The sequence below is a fragment of the Mus caroli genome, unplaced genomic scaffold (assembly GCF_978045245.1).
Source record: "Mus caroli unplaced genomic scaffold, Mus_caroli_1 scaffold_19, whole genome shotgun sequence".
Lineage (NCBI taxonomy): Eukaryota > Metazoa > Chordata > Mammalia > Rodentia > Muridae > Mus > Mus caroli.
In genome coordinates, this window is record NW_028227274.1 from 51,784,637 (window position 1) to 51,809,132 (window position 24,496).

Sequence of the window (24,496 nt, forward strand, 5' to 3'; positions counted from 1 at the left end):
TTATGACAATCCTACAGGAGGCAGGGCCCTCACCGTTAAGCAAAGAGAAATGGAGAAAAAAAAATTGTCCAATGGAAATCAGAGTGCTTTAAATAAATGATATACAGATGCGGCTCAGAAAATATCATAAATGTTCAAGTGTGTGTGTGTGTGTTTGTGAAAACTAAGAGTAGAGCCTAAAGCAAGTTTAAATGATGTTCTACCATTGTTTCCAATGATTTAAGATGATACATCCAAGTCTTAGAATTTTACAATAGGGAATATCTTTGGACTTAATATTTTCAACTTCTAATTACTATTTATGTTGGATCGGAATACAGAGATTCCTTGGGGTCTTATGGTATCTAATAACAGCCACTTATTTAGTGCTTACTGTATGCTAGGTAATATGGTAAATATATTACAGATTTATCGCTGCATTTAATTTTTCTGGTGTATTACTAGTACTACTGGCCCACTTCACATATTAACTTAGGGCAAATCTACTTAAGTAGGTTGTGCCAAGAAGGAGTGTAGAAGTATATAGCTCTAATTATAGTCACAGAAAGTAGATGGAAGTAAGGGTTCTAAGTATCTTCTTGCATCAATTTTAACTTTTGTTGAACTTATATTTTTGTTGTCAGATATGAAAACCATACCCTGAGAGAAGTAGGTGAGAGGAAAAAGAAGAATGAAGTAGAAAAGTGTTGGCGCGGGGCAAGGATGAAGAAGCTAACATGGAAAATATTCAAGTATGACAGAGATGAGTGAAACAGCATTAGACAAAGAGGCTGACTTCCTTGTTTACTGTCCAAAGGGCACACGTAGTTCACCCTGCCTTTGGCACCAGCGTAGTCTGCCCCGGCAGAGTGGTTTAGCAGCAGTGCATGGTGATTCACTCAGTAGCCTGAAGCAGCCTTAGCCAGTGAAGTATGCTCATGTCCAACCTGGAGCTAGAGAAAAAAAAATTCCATAAAAAGGAACCATTCCTACTGTGTGCTGGTTGGGAGTTTAGGAGAGGTCACCGTTTTGTTTAGGAAAGGAAGCTGCAGCAGTCCACTGTCACACACACACAGCAGGCATCGGGCAGATGGATAAGTGGCAGAGCTCAAAGTCTACTGTTCTCACGGCTCAGTCCAGAGGCATCAGACAGAGCACAGCCTGATTCTTACTGACTAATGAGACACCCCAGTCTCGCTCAGATTTTGGCTCAGGAGCTGTTCCGGATTTCGGAGATGAATGTAGGGAGATGTGATTCCGGAATCATAGAAGATTTGGGAGACAGGGGGTGGAACAAAAATAAATTATTAAGAACATCTAGAGAAGTTAGGACTCATGTATTACCCAAAATGCAACCTATCCTGGAAACCATTAAGGAAAACAAACAAACAAACAAACAGCTTTAGCTAACTCTTCCATTTATCACAAAGCAACATTCTCTGAAGAGACACTCTGCCTTAAAAGCTGCCAAAATTCAGGTCTCCTAATGGAAACAAAAATATTAAATTGCCCAGTAGGAGACTTAGCCACTCTTTTGTCAAGACTTTTTCGTTTACACTTTTGCCGTGTTCCAGATTTTCTATATTGAAGTTCTCTAATACTCTTTTCCTTGAGGTTTTGACATGGTTGTCTAATGTTACTGTTTCTTATTTACAATGTGTCTGTCCTTTAGCTTCTCTTACATTGATAGATGAACTACCTTCCAACATGAAATGCATTATTTTGAGGAGTGCTTGGGACTGACTTTTGTCTTTCCAAAATTTACGTGCTCCAACTTTGAATCCTAACATGATGGTATTTGAAGGTGGAGCGTTTGGGAGGTTTTCAAGTTCAGTCCAAGTTAGGGCACGGGGTGGGGGTGGGGGTGGGAGGGCTTCAAGATGGGATTAAGATGAGGATGAGAGGGGCTCTCTGTCCCTGTCTACCCATGGCGGTGAGCATATTTGAAGACACAGAACATGAAAATAACCCCAAAGCCTAGACAAAAAGCTTTCTCCAGAACTTTATCTTCCTGACAGTTTGTTGTTGAATTTCCTGCTTCCAAAAATGTGAGGAAATAAATTCATACTTTTTAAACATTCAACCTGTTATATTTTGTTGTGACAGCCTGCCTTAGTCCATTTCTCATTGACTAACAGCACAAAGTTTGAGTAGTTTATAAAGAAAAGAGATTCATATGGTGTCTTAGTCAGGGTTACTATTGCTGTGATTAAACACCATAACCAAAGACAACATTGGGAGGAAAGGATATTTTTCACTCACAGTTTTCTCTAACAGTTCAGCATCAACAGTGGCGGAGGGGCAGGAACTCAGCAGGGCAGGAAGCTGGAGGCAGGAGCTGATGGGGAGCTCATGGCAGGGGTGCTGCTTACTTGCTTGCTCCCCATGACTTGCTCTGCCTGCTTTCTCATAGAACCCAGGACAACCAGCCAGGGGCAGTTCCAGCCACAATGGGCTGAGCCTTTTCCCACGGATCACTAATCAATAAAATGCCTTACAGCTGGATCCTATGGAGGCATTTTTTTAATTGAGGCTCCCTTCTCTCTGATGACTCTAACTTGTGTCAAGTTGACATAAAACTAGCCAGTACATTTGGGGTCACAGTTCTGGAGGCTGGGAAGTCCAAGATCAAGTGTCTGAATGGCAGAGGGTGGAGGGGGCCAAGGGGTACGGAAAAGACAGCCCAAGGAATAGACTTGCTTTCAAAGTAACTCATGCAGTCCTGTGAGAGGATTCGCTCATACACAGAGGCATTAAACTACCCTTGAGAGAACTTAGATGTCTCCCACCAGGCTTCACTTCCAACGCTACTACAGAAAGGAATTATAAGTTCCAACCCTTGGCCTTTTGAGAGAGCCATCTAAATCATGGCTCCAATTGTGAAGCCCTAAAACTGGGATTTTTTTAAAACATTTCTGAAGATCATTGTTATAAGCTATAGTAGAGGCTCATGTAAGTTTGGTGATTATTGTATATACATTTTCCACCTACCAAATATTTTAAAGATTTTACTAAGAGGGGTATAAACCAGCATGTTGTCTCTTTCTAGCAACAGTCATGTAACAGCTGGTGTTTTGTGAACCTTGGGGACAGTTGAAGCAATGTTTACTCACCCTGGACAGGCACTAGGACAGACGGAATGTTCTAACGTGGTGAACCGATTAGCTTATTGGGCTTAACTTTTAGAGTATGGGTGACAGATTCCTTACAGGTGTGTGGGTAACTGCTCTTCAAACAGCTGCACTTCCAAAAGAGTCTCACCCCAGCACAGATGATAATTTCTCCACACCCCTTCTCCCCCCTGCATTTAATTCACCACCCTCTATACATTCTGACGCCTTCTGATAACATGAGAGCGTGCGTTGCTTGGACAGAATTACATACAGTTGGAAGGAGTGACTGGCATCTTAGTTGAATGTCTAATGACCTTCCCAACTCCTTTCTCATATGAGGGAACATCAGGGCTAGTTGCTTTAAAATGCTATTCTTTGAGAATTCGGTATGTGTACTTTGATCATCTTCCTCACTGTTACCTACCCTCTCTTATCCCACCCCTATTCCTTCTTCTCAAAAGTCCATTTTCTACTTCCTGTTCTCCACATGACCCACTGAATTTAATCAGGGCTTTTGCAATGAGTGTGGCTGGGAGGGCACTTACTGGAACACGGGCAATTTACGCCCCTCAGTAGCCATTCACTCCAGATAACTCCTCTGTGGCCTCACGAGCCCTTCCTCCATCTGTAATGGAATGACTATAGGCCTGCTTATGGGCAGGTCCTGTACAAATAACCCAGCTGTTCTGGGTTTATTTGTATAATAACTATGCTGTGTCCAGAACACAGTGCTTCATCTGCCAGGTCTTAAATTATGTATGCTCCTTCTGTGATATTTCCTAAGCCTTGGACATGGTATGGGGAGGTGTGTGTGTGTGTGTGTGTGTGGGTGGGTGGGTGTGTGCGTGATATAGGTGTATTTAGGTTCAAAGAGTTAACGATCACTAATCCTCAGCACTTTCTCCAGTTATGAGTCTATATTACCCTGTGCTTACTGAAAAAGAAGCTTTTGTGACTAAGACTGAAAGTAGCACATCTGTGGGTATAAACATAAATATTTAGAGGGCAGTTTGACACTGTTTCCATTTAGCAAAATAACAGTGGTAGGTAGCTTCCTCCTTAGAGCCTGTGAGGTCATCAGCCAATGGGCTTTGGAGCGGGTTTATACTATCCTGCATGGATTCCCTCCTGCAGAAAAGGCCTTCAAACTAAAGCCAGTACTTATTACCTTTACAGTCAGGTCCCTATTGCATCAGTAGGCACGGATTGCCTGGAAGGTCAGTATCGGAGTGTGCAGGGTCTCTCACTGAGGATGCCTGCTGCTGATTTTCTCTTCCAGCAGCCTGCCTAGCCCTGCCCAGCTCTGTGAAAGGTAACCCAGAAGGCAGGGAGCTTTCTGGTCAATATCAATGCTTCTCTATGTCCTGCATCCAAAGTATGTGGTATCCTCAGCAATGTCATCTTTACAGTTCTGGTGGGCAAGCGGAAGCAATGAAAATAGGCTGTGTTGGTTTGTAGGGGGTTTCTGGAACGTCCCAGATTAACACCCACAGAGAGGAAGCAGGGAAACTGGCTCAGTCTTGTGGATTGCTTGCACATAATTACAGCTGCTTTGATGAAGATAACTGAAGTCTCTTGTGGAGGGGATACCATTCTGCAATTGCAAAGTTTGCTACCTGCCTACAACTGGAGGTAGCTGCTGTATGTGACTGGGATTCTCACGGAACCCTTCCGTTTGGACCTCTTGTTGATTGCAGGTTTCTCTCCAGTTGAAGCCACTAAAATGGGCTGCTCTGCTTCCAGCACTAACTCCCCGTAATGGCTATTCCTGGCAATCAACATGACTATTATCTGGAATGAGCTACAATCCAGAATCAGAGCATTCTCCTGTGATCCAGATCTTGAGGCTGGAAGACACAAGTTTCTGACCTGGATCTTGGCATGGAGATCTTGAGGCTTAGTGGCCATGAAAAGCCTAGGCCCAGACAAGGTAATGCACACCTTTAATCCCAGGAGACTGAGGCAAGGAGATCTCGGGGTTCAAGGTCAGCCTGGGACAAAACAAATCCCAGATCCAGGCCTGGTGACACACACCTTTAATCTGGCCCACACCTCGTGCTGGAGACCTACCTAAGGACATGGGAAGAAAGAAGATTTGCTAGCCTCATGGGCCTGAGCAACTTTTCCATTCACAGCTGACCATTGTTGGGGAGTTGGATTACAGACTGTAAGTTATTACAACAAATTCCCTCAATATAGAAAAGACATTCCATAAGTTCTGTGACTCTAGAGAACCCTAATTACCCCCCCCCCCTTGTTACAATGTCTCTTTTCTCTATTTGACTAATTTGCCTTTTTAAAATTTCATCTCTGCCACAAAGTACAGGACCTTAAGGATAACACTGAAAAAGAAACATTTGACTTTAGTTTGGCAATACCTCAGGCTTTGCCCTAGGCCAATTAGCAAATCACCATAAGCAGGCTTACAATTACAGGTAAAAATACATAAATGAAGACAATGAATGTGTTGTCTGGTTTTGCTTTGAGAGGTTTTAATAAACATCTTAACTTTATATTTTCCTGCTTATAACTGACCGAGTTCCTTCTTTCTCTTGCTTGAAACTTCATTCCTGAGAGAGGAGGGAAAATGGCCAGCTTTACTCTTCAGCGTATACCATTCTCTTTCCCACCAAACAAAGACTTGGAAGGAAATGGGAGTTTTTCACAAAAGAGAACTTTGACAAATACAAGTTTTGTTTTTTTTTTTTTTTTTTTTTGTGTGTGTGTGTGTGTGTTATAAAAACCCTGTGAGTACTTGAGCACAGAGATGCAGTGCAGGAGTAACAAAAGACATGAGTGGAGAACACGTGCCCAAAGAATGGCAAGGTCAGCGTGAGTAGCGAAAGCAAACTGCATTTGTTTGCAATCCGGCAGCAGACTGGAAAGCATCATGGACTGTCTGTCGCGATGACGCATTACACTCTGAAGAGCTTTGCTGGGATGTCTTTGGTTTGGCTTTTCCTCAGTTGATATAAACTATTCTCATATTGATTTTCTTCAACTTATTAGAAAAGGCTGATAGTTTGATTTTTTGCTAGTTTCAATTCACGAGTTTCCAGTCAAATATCAATGAAAAATATTTACTCAAGGGCTAGAAATATAAACATTCTTACCCACATCTAATTAAAATATATTTAATCCAGATATTTATATTTGTGGCTTAAAAGAGTTGGCATTAGTTATTGAAACTTGGGTGTGGCCTGAAGGTGTTTGCCTATAATTCCAACCACATAGGATGTTCAGGCAGGAGGATTACAAATTCAATGTCTGCCTTGGCTACAGAGTGAGTTCAGTGCTAGCCTGGCAATTTAGTGACACTGTCTAAAAAAGAAAAAAGAGAGAGAGAGAGAGAGCTGTTAAGGAAAATGTCTCTTCCTTTTATTAAGTTTAACTTATTTCCTTTCTTGCGCTGTGTCCTTGGAAGATGAGCTTTTTAGACCAGAGACTTGGGATATGTTGTTTGAGGAGGTATGTTATTACCTAAGCCTGAGCATGTATAAATCTTACCTGTCTCACACCACAAGAGGCCCTGAACTGTGGACTGAATTTAAGAATCTTGAATGTGTTGGGCGTGGTGGCGCACGCCTTTAAACCTAGCACTCGGGAGGCAGAGGCAGGCGGATTTCTGAGTTCGAGGCCAGCCTGGTCTACAAAGTGAGTTCCAGGACAGCCAGGGCTATAAAGAGAAACCCTGTCTCGAAAAACCAAACAACCAAACAAAAATCTTGAATGCTAGGCTAGTATTCTATTATTAAATTTCACACAAGCCTTTGCTCACTTAAGTCCGACCTGCCACCTACTGTCTCAGCCATCTACTGTCTCAGCCTCCACGATGGATAGCTGGATTTACAAGGCCTGTGCTGCGGCGCCTGGCTTGACCCGGTTTACACAACGATGATGTTACTCATAAAGCCGTGCTTATGAAGAATATAGTCTTCTACTCATTCGAAGAGGCCTGGGAAGTGGATGCCTAAACCACTGGTTCCAGTTTGAGCTTCACAACTTAATGACTTGAGTCATGTTTAGTGTCCCGAACTCCTAGAACTTCACTTGAAAAATTGCAATACTATCTATGACACAGTATGAGCTCAGCTGATGAGGATCTGAGCTTACACATGTGAACCACAAGCCATTTTTTTCTAAGCATCCTGGATCTGTGGTATAGCACTGGGGGAGGTGGGGGATAGGGGATGTTTTTGAGCATTCGGGAAGGGGGTGTTTCCAAGTATCCTGGATCCGTGGTATAGCACTCGGGGAAGGGGATAAGGTAGGGGGTGTCAGAATGAGGCGAAGATCATGTCAACCAGGTCCTGATTTGCTGGCACCTGAAGGGCCGTCCAGACGCTCATCAAGAACCCCTTGGCACCCTGGTTGAACAACGGTGGCCGGGGCGCTCCGTCATCTCGATTCTCTGCAGCGTTTCTATAGCCCTCTCAGTCCTCTGCAGGGACTCGCTCTCAGCCTGCCTCCCACGGCCGCAGCCAGGAGCCACCGGGGACCTTACAACCGCTCCCCTCTCGCGGGCTGCTCGAGCGAAGGCGGGATGGGGCGAGACTTCGACTTTCTGGCTCCTCGCAGCCAATGAGCGCGTGGCCTGCTTTCCGGCCGGCGAGCCGACCAATCCGAATCGGCCGGTGTCATCTTCGGCTCCGCTCGGCTCTTTTCGCTGATGCGGGCTGCTTGGGAGCCTCCGCCGCCGGAGAGACTAGACGCTTTCCTTTCTTTTTATTATTTTTTTTCTCTCCACCCCCTCTTTTCTTTCTTTCTTTCTTTTTTTTTTTCCCCTCCTCTCATGTGTTCACTTCCGGGTCCGGTGCCGCTCCGGATGCTCGAGGCCGAAGGATGTTTGACCTCCGGATAAGCGAGGCGCCGCCGTGCATTCATTCCCGGTTGCCTCGGTGGCCACAGCCGCGGCCCAGACGGCGACTCGGTGCTCAGCGGCGGCAGTAGGAGGCGCCGGCGGCGCGCGGAGCCAGTAGACGCGGGGGCCCGTCCTTCCCTCGCTCGCGCCTTCCTTCCCGGGTCTCGTTCTTCTTCCGCGGCCGCCGGCGGCGGGGATGTGCCGGCGCTGACGGGCGGACGCGCGCGCCGGGCCGAGCCCGCTGCCCGCGGCCGCGCCTTTGAGGTAAATTCCGGTCGGCGGAGGCCCGCGGGCTGGCGGGCGGGCCGTGGGGCGCGGGCGGCGGGCGAGGCCAGCAGGGCGGCCCAGGGGCGCGGGGGCTGCGGCCCGGGTCGGGCCGGGGAGGGGCCCGGCGGCCGCGCGGCTGCCCGGAGCTCCGGGGCGGCGGGGGAAGCAACTTCCCCGAGCCGGGGTGGCGGCGATGTGCCGGTGTGTGTGCCGAGCCTTCCGCCGACTGCGAACTTGGCCGAGCCGTGCGGGGAAGGCGGCGGCGGCGGCGGCGGCGGCGGCGTGCCGGCCGTGGGGCTCTGGGGTCGGGCTGGCTGCTGTGTTTACCCGCTCGCGGGGGAGGTGGCAGCACGTTGCTTGCGTGCAGGCTGGTGATGGAGATCCTGTGTGCTTCTGGGGTCGGGGGAGTTGGGCCTGTGCTGTCCACGATCACTGCTGCTCGCCCACCTCTTGTTTCAGGGCGGAAAGTTAAAGGGTGAGGGAGAAGTCTGAGTGGCAGCCAGCTACTGTTGCTACAGGCTGGGGATGAGTTTTTACTCTGTTGTGATGAGTACCCAGGCTTAGGTCTGAGCCCCTTTTGAGCATTGTGTTCACCATGCACTTACTACTAGAAGACCGAATGCCTTTACAAAATACATCTACGAAAAGAAACTATTGTTTGTTCTTGCAATTACTTCTTGTGATTATGCTTGACATTTGGTCACAGGTAGAGATACCGAACTATAAAAGCGGAATAAAATTAAAGAAAAATAAAAAGTACGTTTCTTTTGAAGAATATTGACTTTCTCTGTAAACACAACGTGGAAGAAAAAAAATACAAAGTTGTATAAGGATCATTAAAATTAGACGTGAGACTGGTTTTAGAAAATATATTCTATGGCAAAAATCAAAAACATTCTTATTTATTTTCGAGATGTACTTATGGTGTTTTATAATGGTTGCCTAACTTTGCTTCCACTGCGATTCTGACAACATAAACTGTTAATATTTTGTATTTTAGCCTTTTTAGCTGCACAAAGATTATTATTATATTTATGAGTCCTGGGAGAAAGGTGTTATCAAGTACACTGTGTGCCTTTCACATACATTCTTAATAGAATATATAGATAGCTTTACTTTAAGTAAGCTTGCATTTCTGGTTATATATGCCTCAGGTAGAAGGAATTCATATAGGGCTTGAGGACAGAAAGTTGTTTTTTTTCTGTTACTTGTTTATTAACTTACTCGTTTTGGAATTTTGAGACAAGGTCTGACTACATAGCCTGGGTTGGACTTGAATCCTTTATCCTCCCTCTGCGGTCACTTGAGTTAGTTAGGATAGTTGACTAGTGTTCCACCTCGCTTTTAATATTGACATAGATGAGACTTTTTAAGGTTTTGGAGGATCTTGGGAAATGACTATTGATAATTTATTGTAATCTATGACCACCTCTCCCTATCTGCCAGCTTAAAAATTAATGAATTATAATTGTTGACACCTTCATCGTTGGATTTGCAAATGTTAATAATGTGTAACACAAATCTTCTGAACAGGAGAGTCATTTGTTACCGTTTTCAAAATAAAGGACTGGGACTAGAATCAAGGGCTTAATGAACTCATTGCTCTACCTCTTGATGTTACTAGAAAAAGAGGCAGAATTCTGAAGAGGGAGGAATGAGACTATGTAGCTACCTTCAAGGGAGAAGCAGGCATGCACACAAACAATTACAACACAAGCTTCCTGGAGGTTTTATTAGAGGTGGGTGGAAGTATGGGGTGTAGGGGAAAGATACTAATTTGGAGGGAGTTATGAATGAGCGTGGAGCTGTGGCACTGTTTGGGCCTTAAATATTTTCATAGGCACAGGGGGCTGGGGACAGTAGTGTTCTAAATGAAGGGTGTGGGCTGGGCCATAGAGAGAGCACCTGTTGAGCTGGGTGCAAAGCTGGGGAGGAAGAGGAAGCTGTGAGAGTAGGTGGAGAGCCGGCCATGAAGGTTCCCAATGCTTTGTATTTAATGAGTCAGTTTGAGTGTGAGGGTTCAAATATATCTCTTCTGTGGTGACAAGAGGTGGGCAAATAAAAATAGCATGTTAAAGGAAACATAACTCAATAGTTTAACTGGCTATCATTTATTGCTACTGGGGGGGGCATGGATACAATGGAAAACAGTTTGTACATGGCTTTATAATTTTTCTTTACTTACATTTGATTATGGGTGTGCCTGGCAATCTGGTAATTGGTTTTACATGAAATAAATCAGGATTGTAAAAATGACTCAGGGAGAAATGGGAAGCTCTCCAGTTCGTTCTCTTCCCTCTGATCCTTCCTGTAACCTTTTTTTTTTTCTGCTGGGAACAGAACAGATCTTTACTATGGTATAGTTTTTGGTTCAGTTCCTCCCCCCAACCCCCCCCCCCCAACAAATAGAACATTCTTTGGTTTAGTTACAAAGAGCATCTCAAAACAGTATAGACAGATAAATAAAGGGAGTGAGGAAATATTAAACAACACGACAAAATGCAGGCTATTGCATAATCTGTTACTGTGAATACATTTGAAGGTGAGATTTGCTATGGATAGAGTATAATGTGAAAAAATCTACACAGGAAGAAAATAACTCTAATAGGAAGATGGTAAAACAAGAGTACCTAGTTATAGGTAAGCACATATGGGCTTTTTAGTTATCTTGAGTATCAGTCGACTGTAAAATAATTTAACCGTCAATAAATCACTTTCAAAGTTGTGCTTAGAAAAATAGCACCCTCATACCAGTGAGCGCTCGGGAGATCACAATGGTGTTACAGGGAAGGTTTTTTCTCTCCTTAGAATTTCCCTCTTAATATTAAAAGACCAAGATTGTAACCAAATTTGTGTTATCTTGAAACCTCCCCCTAAAAACAAAGCTCGCTACAATTTACCTTTATGTTTAGTTTGTGTAAAACCACTCTGAACTCTTCTGGGGGGGTTCCAGTTAAATGAAGGGACTTCCATTTTGAGAGCCAAGCAGTATTAAGTGATTTTTAAGCAAGCTGTTGAAATATATCTTGGGAAGAACAATGTATATTTGAGCCTTTTTCCTGACAATGAAGTCACCAGTATTGTTTTTTTTTTTTCCTTCAACTTTCATATTCCTTTTGTCTTCACTCAAGCACTTGGCACTTAGCAGTATTATTTGATACTGGTAGTGTGTTCCAGTGTTGGCTCTTTAAGAAGCACGTTGGCACGTTCTTTGGACATGGCAGTTTGCGGATGTGTGTCTTTTTCCAGTTGCAAGGAATCTGTAGGCTCAGAAAACAGAGCTCCAGTGACAAGTGTTCCCTTTGTGTTGAACCACAGACAGAATATTCCCTGGGATCCTGGTTTTGGAATTAACTGTGAACTATTTGTTAATGTGATAGGACTTTGAATGGCCTGAGGATTTCTTCGAAAACATGTAATAAGGCCCAGGGTGGTAGCTCAGTGGTAGAGTTCTTGCCTAGTTTTCTAGTGAAGGAGAGAGGTGTGTGTGGAGACTATTTTTAGATACTCACTGTTAGATGGGTTTTCCTATGCCCTTCTCAAAGTTGAAATTTAGAAACGGTGTCTGAAGTTCCTTTATATTATGGGGCCTGGGGTTAGCGCGCACTGATTATGTTCTTAGATTGTAAGTTATTATATTTTTCCATCCATTTCCTGTTTATCACTTTTGCATTCTTAATGAAATATTAATGTATTTTTAGTAGAAAGAAATACTTTTGTCTATTTTCTTTACTAATGATATATAACCTAGTTATAATTATGTTTAAAATCTTGTCTCCTTTTATTTTTATAACTTTCTGTGGTTTAAGGCAAAAATCCACGTGAGTTATGTCAATTATTTTCTTTCCTCTGGTAGAGTAATAACGGTTAGACTTGAAGCTTTTTAGATGCATTTAGCCAATTCTGCATTGCCTGGAAGTATTTCACTAGCTTATAGCTACATTTGGTGTGCATGCATGTGTGTGCCGGCGTGTGTCATGGGGAAGAGGAGAGGAGAGGAGACGGGGGGTGGGGGGTGGGGGGGTTGAGGCTGCTCTGCCATTATGCTCCTTGTCAAGATTCAGCAAATGGATGTATAAGTGAGGAGGTTTGATGCCAGAGACGTCCTCATTCCACAAAGTACTGATACGTATCAGCTGTTAGGGCTGATTGGTGTGTAGAATAACCAGAGACTCTTGGGAAGACTCATTATAGCAGAATGCCTCTTAAGTGACCTCTGCTTAAACCCACTCATGAGCTGCAATGGTACTCTTTCTTTTCCCTGTAGAATTTACAGAGCCCGTGCTGCACGGGGTGGTAGAAAGCTACTCTCTACTTTCCTCTCCTCCAGTTGTCCCTACCAAGAGTCATTTGTGTTTATGCTCCACAAACCATCAGTGACAGTTACACTTGATTTTGTAATCATATATTGCAGTAAAACCTTGTTCAGCAAATTCTGAGGTCAGAAACATGTTTGTATGAGAGCCATTTTGCTGCTTTGGAAAGAAGAGTGTAGCAAAACCAATTACAGTTGAAATACGGGAACAATGAAATGATTTTAATCCCAGACAATAATATTAAGACCCCAGAGTAAGGCTGCTTAAGTGTTGCGGGGTGCCTTCTCACATGGAAGAAACAGAAGCTGGCAATGACAGGTGATGTACCATGGGTGTGGCTTTTGCAAGAAAAATAATGTGGAACGCTCGCCAGTGAGCTCCTGTATGAAGAAAGGAGCTTAGCTCTGCAGTGCAAGATTGCCCTGTAAATGGACCTTGTATTTTAGCTGCACTAAATTATTTAGGGTCTGTGGCGTCTTGTTGTTGTTCTGTAGAATAAAAAAAACAAAAAACAAAAAACCAGAAAACCAAAAACTCTTTAAAGTGAACTTACAACTGTTGATAAATAAACTTAAGAGGGATCTACTAAATCTAATCTCCCAGTTGTGCCTCCCTTGAGACTTACTTAATATTATCTCTTAATGACTGATTGATTTGGTTGGAGTTGATTTCACTCTGTAGTAAAGGTTAGCCTGGAATTTACCATGTAGCTCAGGCTGCTCTTGAACATTAAATCTCCCTGTCATCTTTCCAAGTGCTAGGATTATAGGCTTGAGCCACTCTGCCAGGCTGCATCTTCTTTTAAAAACAATAGGAAAATTCTGTATTCCTGACCCTACCAGAAGGTCTTTTTCCAGAGTAAGTTGTTTAAATATCTAGCCAAGTGATTGTTAGCCTCATAGTTTGCACTACAGCCCTTGAGCAGGCTTTCTGCGCTATTTCCCAGCTCTTATACAGCATTAGCATTGGAGTAGAGCCTTATTTCAGTAGCTCCTCAGGTTAAGTAGGGACTGCTGGGGTGAATTGGTAGGTGAGGCTGTTCTTAGAAAGTAAAAATACCACTCCCTTGATGTGTATCAGGAACACTTGAACATGGCGCAAAGTATGCTGGTCTGATAGCTAACGATTGCTGTGCTGACCTGCCTAACTTAGCTCCAGCTGGAAAGGAGACCTTGCATTGAAAACATAACAAGGTCCAGGTCGGTAAAGCTGCAGGGATGCTATGCTACTTATGTGGGACCCACACTTGAGGCTGCGTCTGGGGCAGCTGTTTGTTTTTCTGTGTGTTTGCTGGCTGTGCTTTCAGCTCATCCTCAGACTGCTATCAGATCACAGGGTGGACATGGACTGGTGAGGAAGGAGTGGCGCTTGCTTGTCTGCCTTCCCTTCCAAACCAAATCTTAGCATTGGCCTGACAGCTTATGTTTTTCTTCATATTTTCTTAATTAGACTTAGGTGGTATACCTATTGTGTCCAGTTAGGAGAAGGGAACTACATAGAGTTAGGTTTGGTGTCTAGTCAGGGTATGTCCGTTGTCCTGAGAATACATAGTGGAGAGAGGATATTTTGAAAATCGTATGAGGAGGAGGAATGGGTGAGGTGAAAATGAGAGATGTAATCAGTAGTGACCATTCTGTCTACTTGTTTGAGAATGAAATAAGAAGTGCGTGTGTACATGCATTTTGGACCCCACAGCGCTCTAGAGGTACAGTGGATGAAAGGTTGGAAAGCCTCCTTCCACGCTGCTGTCTTAAATATGCTCGTCGGAAGATTCTCAACACTAAAAATATTGCTAGCTTTTAAATTGACTAGCTTTGAGTCACTGAATAGGTTATCTAGGTAGTAAGATTATGTTTTTACATGACACTCTTGAAGCTATTCAAATTTTAAAGAAAAATGCATGAATAACTTCATTTAATTATTTACCAAATTATTGCCCTCTGGTTCTTGTTCAAGATACCACCTACACCTTTGATCTCAGTAGACTGCTTTGTTCCTCACACCAACTAGGAGAGTAAGCGCTCTGAGGAAGTAAAACATTTGCCAGACAAACTCGGAATTGTAGAGTCTCAGTAACAGGAGGAAAGGATGGTTTCTCACTTGAGAACAGGAGAACCGGTGATGTGCTGGGGAGGCGTGGGAAGGCTGAGTCAATGCTGATGTCATGTACTTGGTTAGTAGAACTCTCATAACCAAATTACTAGTATCACACCCTCTGACCGACAGGTGGGAGGCCATAAAAGTGGCCTCGTCTACATTGCAGATTTGGGCTGTGTGACTGGACTGTAGATCAATTAGCCAAGCTTTTCTAGGCCAGGTACTGTGTTCTTAGTCTTTGGAGGCATGGTTGTTTTTTTTTTTTTTTTTTTTTTATTGTAACATATTTTTCATTTTCCTGTAAATAGTAGCAACAAGAAAACCCTGAAGTGCACACGGGTGTGTCATAAACTCACTGAATAATCTCAGGCTTCACTTGCTTCAGGGAAAATGCAAAGCAGAAAAGTATATAGGCACTTACATGTTTTCATTTTGAAGAAAGTTAGAATAGATGTTTCCTACCTTCATTATATGTAAAGGAAAGACATAGAAATGTACAATGTATATAAATACGTTTGTGTTATTCATCTCCCAAGAAAATATGTTACTGAGTTGTTTGTAAGTGACATTATTTAGAATTATTTTTACTTTTCTACTTTTAGTATTTTTCTGTATTTGAATTTTCAATTATATCTGTGTATCACCTCATGAGAACAAATGTTTTTTTTTTAATTTTATTTTATCTATCTCTCTATCTATTTTTTATTTATTTCTGAGTAAAAAGAATAGATTTCTAATGAGGAATGTTTTCTGCCAATATAGGTTTTCTTACACTTTGTTGTTTTCATGGTGTAATACCTTGATATAAATGTTAAATGTATTCCTACACACACACACACACACACACATATATATATATATATATTTTAATTTTTAAAATTGAATATATTGAGATTATCTAAGAGTTTTGAGTTGATCTTGTGTGTGTGTGTGTGTGTGTGTGAGAGAGAGAGAGAGAGAGAGAGAGAGAGAGAGAGAGAGTATTTGTATGTATGTTTTCAGTTGTGTCTGTGTGTGTGAGTTCAACTTCAGGTATCTTCCTCTCTCTTCACCATATTTTTTGAGGTGACCTGGAGCTTGCTATTTTAGCTAGCCTGACTGGCAAGAAGCCCCTGGGATCTGCCTAGCTATGTCATGTTTCCATCAGCCTCACCCTGTGCTGGGGTTATAGGCATGTGCTGCACCCGTGCCCAGCAGTTTCATGACTGCTGCGTGTCTGAGCTCAGGTCTTCAACATTACACAATAAGGACTTTACTCAATGAGCCCTCTCAGACCTCTCAAGTTTTGAGTTAATTTGCCTTTTGGTACAGATGTATTTTGTAGAAGTAATAGGCTTTTCAGTATTTTGAAATGATTGTGTTGTATTTTTTTTTTTTTTAGCTTTGTTTTTGCAAGAGTACTAGACAGTGTATTAGAATGTGATATATTTAGAGTTAAAATTATGTTCAGAATTTCCTTTGTGAAAAGGGAAGTGAAGATGCTTTTTTTCCTTTACACCCAGTCTTTATTTCTGTGAAGTCCTTACTCTAGCAGTGAATACTGTATTTTCATATGGCAGGCAAGTATGTTTGGTAATGTACTGTGGAAGAGAGGCTATTCACTCTGACCCACTAGTCCCATGTATCACACGTATGTCTTATGCCTTGCAAACAGGACCATGAGTCCTTATAACGAAATTGTAATCAGGATCACCTAGCACTGATTTTCAGGTGTAACTGCTAGGAATTAGTTGTTGGGTAGGTGACACTTGTTGGTGCAAAGTTTTATAAAGCATTATTTTATATTGATTTTTGGGATCTGAAAGCAATATTCCTGGAATACTTTATAAATCTTTAAGACATGGAATCTTGTGTTACTAATTTTCATCCAAGCAGATTGTAGATCTTTTTCTGAGTTCTTTTCTAACATGTGAATGTCAAGGTATATTGTGGCTAAAATATCTTTATATAATTAAGATTCTGTAAATGCTTTTCGTTAATAAGATATTAAAATGACACCAATTTAAAAAGTCATTCTTTTGTTTATGATCTGTTGAAAGTTAGTTGATCAAATATAATTGTATTGTATGCTCTGCTAATTATCTTCACACTGTACTTATGAAAGTTAAATTTTTGAAGACTGGAAAATAATTTATGACTATTTGGGATGAGAGAAATCAAATACATGAAAGTAAACTTTATTCTATATACTTATTAACAAACTTTGAGCAAAAATTATTCTAATACTCTCCCCTGTGGTAGAAGATAGAAGTGTGTATAAGATTGTTCTTGTAGACTTTGTAAATAGATAAGAAGAGAGACGGGATCCTAGATAACATTGCCTACCATTGACTCTTAGTTCAAATCCATGGTCACATTTTCTTCGGATGTTAACCAACTAATTTATATTGAAGTGGTGATTGGTCTAGGCCACTGGTATGTTTTAGATTTCTAAAGGCTATTCCAGTTGGCTTCAAGGTAGAAAGTCTAATCTCCTCCTTTCTTGGTATACACCATTTACCATTAAAATACAGTGCCTTCATGCTGTCATTTTAATTGGGGATGAGGTATGAAAATGATGGGAGAAATGCATGGGAAAGGCATGGTGGTTCATGAATCTATCTACAGTCCCAGTACTCAGGAGGCTGAGACAGGTTTGTGGCCAGAGTGGTCCACAGAATAGGACCAAAATAAACAAACACACACATATAGCCAGCTATACTCTAGGGAACCAGGTTTAAAAAAGTGACTTCTCATAGTGTTGGGCTGAGCTTCTTTGGTGAGGAGGCCATTTTCATTTCACATTCTTTTTTTTTTTTTTTTTTTTGATTTTGATTTTTCGAGACAGGGTTTCTCTTTATAGCCCTGGCTGTCCTGGAACTCTGGCCTCGAACTCAGAAATCCGCCTGCCTCTGCCTCCCGAGTGCTGAGTTTAAAGGCGTGCACCACCACACCTGGCTCTCATTTCACATTCTTAACTTTTGGTAAGCATAGCGTCAAAACCAGAGCATTTAAGATATCTTGTAAAGCTTGTTACAGGGAAACTTATCAAGAAGAAATTACAGTATCAACTGGGGAATAACAAAAACAAAGACATCTCTGAAGTTACCTTTAAAGAAGGCTTGCTAATTAAAAGCTACTCATTCTGTTACATTGTTCATATTTACAAAATCATCATTGCGTTGTTTTTTTCTTTTGGTTTTTGAGATAGGGTATTAGTGCATAATCCAGACTGACCTAAAAAGTTTGAATTTTCTCTTTTATTTGCTAAGTGCAAAAATGACAGGAGTGTCCTCTGGGACAGAAAGGAGACTTTAGCAGTCATGTAGTAGACTGCACTTCTGACAAGTACCTCAGCTTTTTTTCTCAGTAGAAATAGTTTTATCTCAGTAATGGTATAGTCATAGTATATTGTCTCTATGGAGTTAGGAAATGTATATGCATTAATACACTATGATAATAATAGGTGTGAATAGGATTTTTCTTTTTCTTTTGTAACTGATTACTACTTGAGGTCCTTTTTTTGTATCTCATTTGCTAATTTTTGACTCAGGAGTAGCCTCACTGCCTACAGCACTTTTGGTCTGACAGAATGGGAGCAAGCCATTTTATAATGAGCTCAATTCAATTCCAACACACACACACACACACAGTGCATAGTGGTAAGATTTTGGCATTATTCTGTAGACTGTAAGGTTTAGATTTCTAAAAACTACCCTGATATTTGAGAATTTGTGGTAGAGAGCTTTAACATTGCATATGTAGGCTTTGGAGAACATGTTATTTGTGAACGTTACAAATGACTTTCAGGGACTATATTTAGTTCAGCAGAATACCACAGTACCATAGTAAAGTCAACAGGCAGTAGAGTAATGAGCACTGTTTCACAGCACTGTACTTTGTTACTAATACTCTCTCACCTTATAAAATGTTCTAAAATACCAATTTTTTACTTTTGGCTTGGATTGACTTTTAAAAATACAAAATCTTTTCTGAGATGTAATTTTTAACTGTGTTTGTATATGTTGTGTGTGCTTGCATGCACTTTGGTGTGTGTGTGTGTGTGTGTGTATGTGTGTGTGTGTGGAATGTATATGTGCATGTGTGTATTCATGGTATGTGTGCATGTGCTAAGGCATGTGTGTGGAGGTCAGAGGACACTCTGGACTTCTCTCCTTTCAGATTCTGTGTGGGATCTGGAGATTCAATTTCAGTTGCCATTCCTATGTGACAAGGTCCGTTATATGCTGAGCCCTTTAGCTGGTCTTTTTTTTTTTTTTTTTTTCCTGGTGTTGGGGCATCAACACAGGGTCTTTCTTGTGTATGCTCAGCAAGCAATCTGCCCGCTGAGGTATATCCCTAGTTCCTAAACTCTTACCTTCTTTAATGTCTTTGTAGGCTTCGTTATAGATTGGGCAAATGCTGTCTCAGGCTTCTGTGTGTCATCCTACTCCTTGCTAGGCTGTATGCAGACTCCATACCACCTGTCAAAAGTCTTGAGAGTTTCTGAAAACTAAAAAGGGGACTGCAGGGACTCTGTGGAAGTTGTGTGGAGCTGGATGGGTTTGCAGAGATTGCTTACCAGGGACATTTGGATATTCCCTGGAGAGTTTGAGTAGATGCTAGTTAATAGTTTTTGCTTTCCTTCTTGTAAGTTTATGCACATCAAGAGGACTGTGTTTTAATCTGCAGTAGTGTTTTGTTTTTTTTTTTAAGCAGTTACTGAAAGTAAAGTGCTTGTCTTCATTACATGTCTACTTTACTCCTGCATTCTATGGTTTTTTCTCTGAGTAGCTCACCCTGGGTCTTGGGCCTGACTGAGGTCCAGGAGTGTAGTGTAGTTAGGGTGCTCATGTGGCTTGGGTGAGTATTCAGGTGCTCTCTTCTGAATCAAGGATGACATCAAGGCTATTTTACATGGTAATTTGGTGTCAGAGCACCTCCAGGCTGCCCTCTTTTTGTACTTTTGATTCTGTCCCAGCCCCCTTAAGGACAGAGTCAAGGGTGTGGTTGCAGTGTTCTGGTTTAGTTTCCTTGAACTTCCTTAATTTGTTTTTAATACTTCAGTGTAAATACCTTTATATCTACTTTGGCCTCTTTCCCCCTTCCTTAGTCCTTATCCTCTCTGTTGGCTTGCCTTTCCCTTCTCTTCTTTTCTTTGTATTCTCCTTGTTCTCCCATAAAAGGTTCCCACGAAACTTAAAATTATGGCATTCTGTATCAGATTTTTTTTTTTTTTTTGGCCTGGTATAAAGGTAGCAGAAACAAATCTGCATTTAATAACCAAGTAGGGACTTGCTGTAGGGGAGTGACACTGGTCTGATTGGTGAAGTACAGTGTCTTGTGTCTATGTTCTTGCTCGCTTGTCATCCCAAAGGGTATGGATCAGTGAACATTGCTATCACGTGCTCTCTTAGCTGTGCCACGATACCATACACTTGAAGGTACACATTCTAGATTAAGCCATGTTGAACCTTATAGATAGCCAACTCCTTTTCTTAAATGACAAGAGCTAGAACTTAGGGTGCAGTTCTGTGCACTTGGCCTGAGTCCAGGAAGCACTGTCCTTTGGTTATAGTACATGGTATACTTTATATTACTATCTGTTTAAACATATCATGACAAAGACTGTGCCTTGTTTTCCTACTGGCTTATTTAAACAATAAAAGGTTTTAAATGTTACTTTCTTTTAAATAATTCTAATAAAGCCCTGGAATACATTTTTTTTTTCTTTGTTTAAGGCCAACATTTCTCTCACTGTGTTGCCCAGGCTGGTCTCCAATCTAAAATCCTCCTGCCTTAGTCTGGGGTTACAGATGCCCGCTGCAGTGTTTAGCTTTTTATTTGTGTGCTGGAGGTATGAACTCAATCCTTCCTGCTTGTGTGACTCACCCATCTCCCCAGCATGAGCTGTAATACTTTCAGTGAGAAAATTTTCATCAATTAGAGGAGATTTTTACTATTTGTGGATTAAATATTTGCAAAATTTCCTGCTTTTGCTAACATTTATTTGTAACCTCAAAATTAATACTCCTGTGCTGTTCCAGAGAGCCACAGACAGGAGCATACAAAACAATAGAGAAAAGTTAGCTTTAGTGAGTGTGTCTTCCCAGGTGAGGTTCCATAAAGTGACTCAGTCTCTTGCCTTTGCTTTTTCCTTTCATGATTTTGTTTAAAATGACCCAGACCTACTGCTACCGTGCTCAGTGATGCTCCTAAGGGTAAGAGAACTGGGGTTGTGGAGAAAGTACATCTAGGTAAGTTTGTTTGAGGTTCATGTATAATACTGTGAAGTGTTTTAAAATAAGCCTGCATATTGATTGGCTGATTAAGCTTTTGTGACAAAAGAAAGTCTGGGCAGGACCTTAAGTGTATTTTTCCTTGGAGAGGTGGTTTACTGTTCTATTATTCTGTATTTGTACTGACTTTATAAAATGTAACTATCATGGATTAGATGTTTTTGACTTTCCTGATAGTTTTTAATGACTAAAAGGTAGGCCATGCAAGTAGAGAGCGTATTCACCCCCACCCTTTTCATGTCCAAAAAACTCAATTTGTGCTGCCCATATATATTTTTATGGGTGTGGGGCTATCTGCTGGAGTGTGGTCCACCTACCAGCTGCCACACCCCTAAGAAAACAGACTCTCCTTACCCTAGCAGCCATAGTAGCTCCTCAGTTAGAAGTGGAGCTATGCTAGTATGCTGACTGCCTTGATCTTACGGTGTCACTCAGACAACCACAGCTGCTGTAAGTGCATAGGGCAGTGGTCTCAGTCATGTTCCAAAGACACGTTCACTCTAACCTCCTCAACCTCTGCTTACAATCATGCTCCCCAATCTTTCTTCCATGATGGTCCCGATGGCCTCTGGGCTTGAGCAGGAGTGTGAGACACATTTCTCATTTGTGGCTCAGTACTCTACTGACACTTATTTTTTATACTGTGATCAGTTGTGAGCTTTGTGTCGCCTGTACAAAGAAGCCTCTCCGAGGTTTGACATATGGCAGAAAGATGACTTCAGGGGGCAGTTTGATATGTGTCTGTTAGCAGGATAATAGCAATAAATTCACCACAGGAACCTGTAAGCACTGCAGCCATGGGTTCATAGCCAGATTTATGGTAGCGGGCATACGTTCTCTCTTCTGGAGCAGGCCTTAAGACTAATCAGAAAGCAACTGGTTACTCTCATAACATTGTTGCTGCTGTTGCATCCCTGGACATATCTTGCCAGACTAGTTGTAATTCAGAGGGTTCTGTGGTTGTCATGTCAGTTGGAGTGTTTGTCATGTCAATTCTAGAACTGGAGAATTAACTGATGAAGTGACAAAATATTCCTGCTCCATTTCCAAACTATAATCAGCCAGTGATTCTGACAGCTTCTTGCTCATTGGCTGGCCTAGAAAGGTCATTCTTAGGTCTGAGTCTGACCTGCAGTTTTCTGTATGTACATATAATAAATGATTAGGAGACTGGATATTTTACAGTTCTTTTAACTGTTCAGAAATGTGGACTTGAGTAAGGTGTGTTAATAAGGAGTGTTCATAGTCACATATTCCTTTATAGAGAGATGGCTCAGTCATTAAGTTAGGAGCACTTGTTGCTTTTTCAGAGAATCCACATTTGCTTCCCAGGACCTATGTTAGGCAGTTCACACGCTGCCTGTAACTCCAGTTCCAGGAAATCTAACACCCTCTTCAGGCCTTCTGCAGACATCTGCACATATGCGACACACACATATAAACATCCACGTGAATAAATATAAAAAACAAATTCACCCATGACACTGTGACACACACACATCCTAGTGTATTGTTCTGCTTCCTCTTAGTGTTCTGAAAACCCGAAGTTGGGTGCTTTTATAGAGAAAAGTCGGTACTAATTAAACGGTAAAATTGGCAAAGTGCCCGTTGTGCAACCATAAGAACATGAGTTCATAGTCCTCAAATCCTTGGAAAAGAGCCGACTGTGCTTGTTGCATGCATCCCTAACTAGTCCTGGAACTGCAGAGGCTGCTGCATTTCTGGAACTTGCTGGCCAGCTGGTCTAGTCAGTCACACTAGTTTCAAAGAGAGAACCTATCTCAAAAAGATAAGGTGGAAAGCAATTGAGGAAGACAGCTACAACCTCTGCCTCCCACACACAACAGATGCATAAATATGCTCGTCCCAACACTTCGTGCACACATTTATACTTTATTCCTACCCCCAATAAAAGAAGTTGATTTAGGTCATAGTTCTAGAGATTCAAGGGCATGCTTATGACATTGGCTTGGTTCTGGCGAGAAATTCATTTTGAGTGTCCTTATGGTTGTAGATGGAGAAGTCACATGGTGAGACAGGAAACCAGAGGGCAGGAGGAAACTCTTCTACAATTTTGAGAACTAAATCACTTCAAGGGTTCTTCCCAGTGGCCTAATGATTTTCTTCTAGGACTTCTTAAAAATCAGATTATTTTTTAATATCACACTGGGCACCCAATTTTCAACATGTGATCCTTTGGGGACATATTTGAACCACATGCATCATGGCATCTATTTACTTGAGAATCGTCAGACCTGGTTGACTAGAAAATTCATTTAATTAGAAATTTTCTTCTGTTCAGGAATTTAATAAAGTTTCTCATTTAAAAATTGTCTTAATTGTACCTGATTATAACATACTATGATTTGGTATTCCTGTTATTATGTAGTAGCTTTAACTCTAGAAATATTTTGACCATAACCTATAAAAATATATTTTAATATATTTTATTCTTAGTATCAGTATTTTACACACACACACACACACCCTATTCATTTATGGAACTGAAGGTCTCATTAAGCAGTTTTTTGTTTTGTTTTGGCCAGGCATGGTGACAAAAGCCGTTAATCCCAGATTTGGGGATGAAGAGACTAGTAGGGGAGTTTGAGGCTAGCATGGTCTACACAGTGAGTTCCAGGATAGTCAGGCCTATGTAGACAAAATCAAACAAAACAAACAACAAAGAACAGTATGATTTTTCCCTATTTCATATGTGCACTCGGTCGTCTTCTCTGTTGGACAGTGTTATCTTACATAGCTGCTGTTTAACAGGAACCATTAAGTTAGTTTCACGAGGGACTAGAGGGGCTTGATCCAGTTTAGAGACTATAAAAATTAGTAATCTCTTTTTCTTTTACATTTCTTCCTTCTGTTTCTCCTCTTCTTCTTCCTGCCCTCCTCCCCTCCCCTCTTCCCTCCTTCTCCTTTTGTTTGTTTTGTTTGTTTTCCCTTCTTTTAGGTGATAAGTTTGGAAGGGTAGAAGTTCCTGGGTTTTCTTCACAGGAACGTACAGGGACATCATTGAAATCAAGTTTCAGACATATTAAGTAATTTTAGATGATGGGTTCTAAATCTTTTGAGACAAAATGGTTTTTATGGTTTTTTTTGTGGTATGTAATTAAATAAATTGATGTCCATATTTTTGACATTATAGTTAATGATTTAGCTTTAAAAATAAGTGTTTGTTTTTTCCTTAGACAACTGTTGTTGGAGTAATGCCAGCAACCAGTAACTGGGACACTTGGTGCTAACAAAAGCATGTGATGTAGTGGCTAGCCATCACATCGCAAATGTTTCCACTCATTTCAATTTCAGACAGGCTTGAAGACACATTCTAATACATTTTTTTGGTAGAGGTTGAATAAAACATTTAATACCTCAAATGAGCCTTTTTGTAGAAAATACATAGTTTTAATTTTCTATTTTTTGAGACTTTCATACATGAATACTTTGTATCAGTTCCACTCTTCTCTTACATGTCCTCTTTATTCCCTTTCAAATTCAAGGGCTCTTATTTATTATTGTTATAGTCATACAAACATAAACACACACATACACACACGTACATTCACACATGAACACACA

General features: G+C 41.4%; 1 protein-coding gene across 11 annotated transcripts in view; it reads left to right on the forward strand.

The window, feature by feature from the left end:
• The first annotated feature begins 7,681 nt into the window (after window positions 1-7,681).
• The window catches only part of Csnk1g3 (casein kinase 1 gamma 3), an 81,915-nt gene continuing 65,100 nt past the window's right edge, over window positions 7,682-24,496 (forward strand). For 4 of the 11 annotated variants that reach the window (XM_021150495.3, XM_029471805.2, XM_021150496.3 and 1 more), the window contains exon 1: window positions 7,682-8,217. The gene's annotated coding sequence lies outside the window, so the exon portion shown is untranslated. Of the gene's footprint in view, window positions 8,218-20,852; window positions 20,870-24,496 lie in introns of those variants that run through there. The other 7 variants (XM_021150498.2, XM_029471807.2, XM_021150499.3 and 4 more) reach the window with 3 other exon arrangements.